We start from the raw sequence: 5373 nt of genomic DNA, 5'->3' as shown, positions 1-5373 counted from the left end.
ATATTTTTGCCCCGCCTTAATATTTTGTTGTAAATGAATATTACTTTTTGTCACAAAAACTAATAAAATATGTTAAGTTCTCCAATTTAAAATAAAAATGACTGGCATAAATGGCAGTTTGTTAGTTTCTAGAGGCTTTGAAAAAACATGACATTTTCATATTTTTTATATTTTCAAAATTATGTAATTTCAAATTCCTATATATTTTTATACATCCACACAAGAAAAGTTTCATCAATGAATCCTAAAAATTCATTTTTTAAGCTTTAGTTTGATATAAAACTTGTTTACATTCCTCAAAGTTGAAAATTTGCTAAATCTGAAAAAAAGTCATGGAATTGCCCAAATAGTTTGTTTTTTTTACAGTCAACATTTCATTTACTCTTTTTTCAGTGTCATTATTTTCATTTTTCTCACTTTTCTTAATTTATTACAAACAATAAATAAATAAATATTATTTTCCTTTCTTCTTTATACCAATGACAAATATCTATTTATTTATTATATTTACTTTTATTTACTATTAATAGCATTTATTTATAAACATAAAATAAAGTAATATTTTCGAATATTTTCACTTCCATTGTATTGTGACAATTATTTAAAATAAATATTTACTATTCATTACTAAATATATTCTTGACAAGTACTATAAAGAGCCTATATAATAATTTTATGACTTATTTTATTCTTTTGTGTATTATGAATTAGAAACTGGGTGTAGCCTACTTAGGCATAAACATTTAGTACTTCAAATGCAAAACTTCATAGCTTCTCTTAATTATGCAATTAAGTGATTTCTAGAAATAGTTTTTTTTTTTACAGTCAACATTTCATTTACTCTTTTTTCAGTGTCATTATTTTCATTTTTCTCACTTTTCTTAATTTATTACAAACAATAAATAAATATTATTTTCTTTTCTTCTTTATACCAATGACAAATATCTATTTATTTATTATATTTACTTTTATTTACTATTAATAGCATTTATTTATAAACATAAAATAAAGTAATATTTTCGAATATTTTCACTTCCATTGTATTGATGTGACAATTATTTAAAATAAATATTTACTATTCATTACTAAATATATTCTTGACAAGTACTATAAAGAGCCTATATAATAATTTTATTTGACATTTAATTTTTTGTTTTTAAAATACCTTCAGTACTTTTGATAAATACTATATTATAGCTATTTTATCAGGTTTTGTGATACTTGTATAAAGCAATCACTATATTTTATTTCTCGCTTTCTTTTTTTTTTATCTATAATAATTTTATGCGATATTTGATTTGTGTTTTTAACATACTTTCATTACTATTGATATATAATGTATTTATAAATAGTTATTTTATCAGGTTGTGTGATACCAATGACCATATTTTCCTTTTCAGTGATATTTCCCTTTCTTGCTTACTTTTTTTGAAAACAATCATTATTTATTATTCTTTAAAGTATCAAAAGTAACAGAACATAGTAGGTAACTACTATTTTAATTTTTATAATGTTTAACAAAAAAGTAATACCTCTCAATCATAATTTTACAATGACTTTCCTAAAATATAGTAATCCATGCTTGTGAAAATTCAGTTTGTCTGGCCGTATAACATAAAGGTACTGTTCTACATATTCAACTTTTTTTTTAGTTTAATACAGTAATTAATAGTGATTTCTCAAAACTATCAAAAAATATATTGATGGGATTTATAATATATGGTTGTTATTCCTGATAGCAGATAAATATAAAAGATATAAAAATCATTCATGAATATAACCTTTTTCATTTAAATTGTAGGCCTAATATAATAAACGCATATTATTAAAAGAAAACAATATTATTTACCCGAAAAAAATATCTGATCCCTGAATATGTTTGGAAAAATATTTAGGTGAAAAAATTATCTGCATACAATTCCACTTAGGTGTGGGGTAGCACAATATATACATACAGTATAATACCATAGTATAATTTAAATATAAAAATACCATTGTGACCATATTGGTCACCTGACCATAAAGCAGACTACTCTTTTGTTTGTTGCTGTGAAACAACAGCATCAGGACCCACTCAACTTCATAAACTTTACTAAAGACAAACAGTACAATACAGTGAGACCTCAAACAAAGAAGAAAGAGAGTAACTATTTTTAGATGATGGAAACAAATGAAAGCTTGGAATATGCCATTATAAAACGTAAATCATGTGATAGAGAAAATTGGAGAAATTAACTGCTGTGAATCTGGCAGTAGGCAGAAAAGATGATGATAGTGAGACAGCTCCATCATTGCAATCGACAGGTCCTAATAAGGATTAGCAGTAGGATAGGGAATTCATTCACCAACCAAGGAGGGAATGATTTAAAGCCCCATTCCCGGCAAAATTTCAATTTTAAAAAAAAATCTAATTTTTGTATAATGTTATAAAGATTTATAAATATAATACGGAATTGCTAGTTTAACTGAATTTAGACATTCCTAAGAATGAAAAAAATGTAAAATAAGACTGAAATTTGATTTTTTGTGTTCCACACAAAAAATAAATGCGGATGAATTTTCATGTTTGATTTTGCGACAGGTCGTCAGAATAAATATCGTAGGCGCCTAAAACATTAGCCTATCCAACGCTGCTAGACTAGGCCTAGCCTTACCTATAGTTAGGTTCTGTTATCACACATGAAAACGGCCGACATGATATTTTCCATTGCTAGTAATGACACTTGTGTAATATAATATTTCATAGGAATTATTTCAAATTTGTTAAAAAACTGATTCTGACTGAGATTTTGACACTTAAACAAACATATCTCAACCTAACCGAACGAACGCATTGTGCGAGATGCGAAGTACAAAAACTAATCTCACTAGAGAGGGTGCACTTTATTGACTGTATAAAGTATACATAAAAGCGAGAGTATTCCAGTGGATGCGATCTACAACCTCTGAATTTGCTTAGTAACGATGAATTTCCTCATTTTTTTTATTCTTTTGCGTAAAACTAAAATTCATGCCAATATTTTTCCATGATTTATAATAATTGGAGTAATGCAAATGCATATTTTCTAAAAAAAAGTCAGTTTTTAGTGAAATTTTGCCGGGAATGGGGCTTTAAATTTAAGATTTTTCTTTTTTTTCAGTTAGTGTATTATTAAGATAGTGAGAAGTTAAGTTTATGGTAGAGTACTAAAGTGCATTAGCGCCCAATCGACTGGCGAGGCCTAACCAGTGCTGTGTGCTACCTAGCCTGGCTGGGCATCAGGTTAGCTAAGCCTGCAATACCTAACCTACCCGCTACAGTATCACTGCCAGCCGCCAGGTCAATAGTTATGCATAGCATTAGCAGCAGCAGGGAGGTAGCCTGGGCATCAATCAAGCAATACTTCTTAAAATATAGCTAATATTAATACTAAATGTACAGAAATATATTAATTATGACCACTACTACCTTTCTTATCATCAATTAAGTTTCGACAAGTTCTAGATAGTCGTAAACACAAACGTGTATTTTAAAAACGTTAAGCTTCTACTCATGCACGTGTCGCCATATTGCCTCGTTTTGTGAGCGAGTCCAAAATACAATGCGGAGGGGATCGATGAATGGCACGTCACACTACAAACAAGCGACACGCCGGGTGATGACGTCATTTTTAAAGAGTACGGTACTGAAATACAGTTATCATGTACGCTGAACCCCTCGAGGTTTAATATCAAAGAATAATAATAGATATTCTATATTCTTTGGTTATAAATAGTTCAGTACCAAATCATCAATACTTTATGGAAAAAAGATCATCTTAATGAATGAAACTGGGAAATGCATATGTACCTTTATTTAGAACGTTTTTGTGTTGTTGTGGGCTTAATTGTGATAGTTTTTTTAAAATTTATATATATTTATTTTAATAGGTGATTTTGCATGTAGAACAGTAGGCCTACTTTCAGCGATTTTATTTTCATCCATTAATTTACTGTTACCGGTACCCAGTCTTTTTATTTATAAAGATGTGCTTTATGTACAATTCGTAGTTTAAATTCTATTATTGTACGTTGTACTTGTATGTTTAATTACCATTGTCCTTCTATCTGTTTTACTGTAAGATGTTTTTTTTTTCTATTACTGAAATACAGTTATATAAATTATAATAGTTCAGTACCAAATCGTCGACCCTTTATGGAAAACGATCCTAAAAAAAAACTGGGAAATGCATATGCATTACTTTAATACCTTTTTTGTGTGTTGTTGTGGGCTTTTGTGATTGCTTTTATTTATTTATTTATTCATTCATTCATTCATTCATTCATTCATTCATTCATTCATTCATTCATTCATTCATTCATTCATTCATTTATTTATTTATTTATTTTTTATTTATTTATTTATTTATTTATTTATTTATTTATTTATTTATTTATTTATTTATTTATTTATTTATTTATTTATTTATTTATTTATTTATTTATTTATTTATTTATTTATTTATTTATTTATTCATTTATTTACTTATCTATATTTATCTATCTATCTATTTATCTATCTATTTATTTATTAATCGAAAGTATTTATTTGTTTATTTATTGTTTTCATTATTTTTTTTAATAATAGGTGTAACAGTTTTAACTTCCAACCATGACCTCTAGTAACAGAATCAATCGCCAAATCGAAAAACAGATCCCCCAATATCCTCTTTTCCATTTAATATTTTATATGTCTCAATTAATTCCCGCTTGATTCTTCTTATTTATAAAGTAGTTAAATTAAAGGCTTAGACGTTCTTCATAATTCACATTTTTCATACATTTGGGAATTTTAGTTGCCCGTGGACCTTTTCTAATATATCTCTCCGTAAGCGGTGACCAAGCCTGGATTGAAAATTCAAGGTTTGGAGAACTAATGCGATATAAAACACCTAATGTTCGCAACTGATTTATATTCAAAGGACCTTTTTATACTTCCGAGTACCCGATTTGCAGTTTTGACAGCACAACACACTGTTTGCTGGGTTTCAAAGATTTATCAATAGCACCTAGGTCTTTTTTCCTCCTCAACTTCTTGAAGAACAATGCCTTCTAACTCATAATTAAATTTAGGATTATTATAACCTAAGTGCATTACTCTGCACTCGGATAATTAAAAAGCATCAACCAGTCCTGACACTAAGTAGACAAATTATGTACCTACTGAAAATCAGCTTGCAATTTCCTTGCATCATTTTCAGTCAAGACAGTTCGAACAATTTAGTGTCATCTGCAAATTTCAAAATAAGTGAATCAACAAAGGTATATCAGTGTCATTAACAAATATAAGAAAGAGCATAGGACCCAAAACTGAGCCCTGGGGTACACCACTGGTAACTGATGCCCAGGGTGACT

At 28.1% G+C, this 5373-nt stretch overlaps 1 protein-coding gene across 1 annotated transcript in view; it reads right to left on the bottom strand.

The window, feature by feature from the left end:
• Nucleotides 1–3581, bottom strand: part of LOC117111011 — a 15443-nt gene extending 11862 nt beyond the window's left edge. The window contains exon 1 of the mRNA XM_033253871.1: nucleotides 3449–3581. The gene's annotated coding sequence lies outside the window, so the exon portion shown is untranslated. The remainder of the gene's footprint in view (nucleotides 1–3448) is intronic.
• Between the last annotated feature and the right edge of the window lie 1792 nt (nucleotides 3582–5373).

Source organism: Anneissia japonica, unplaced genomic scaffold, assembly GCF_011630105.1.
Source record: "Anneissia japonica isolate Jap-2015-1 unplaced genomic scaffold, ASM1163010v1 scaffold573_len2283161_cov171, whole genome shotgun sequence".
NCBI classification, from domain to species: domain Eukaryota; kingdom Metazoa; phylum Echinodermata; class Crinoidea; order Comatulida; family Comatulidae; genus Anneissia; species Anneissia japonica.
Note: the sequence above shows the minus strand (reverse complement) of the source record. Positions and strands in the feature narration are given on the sequence as shown.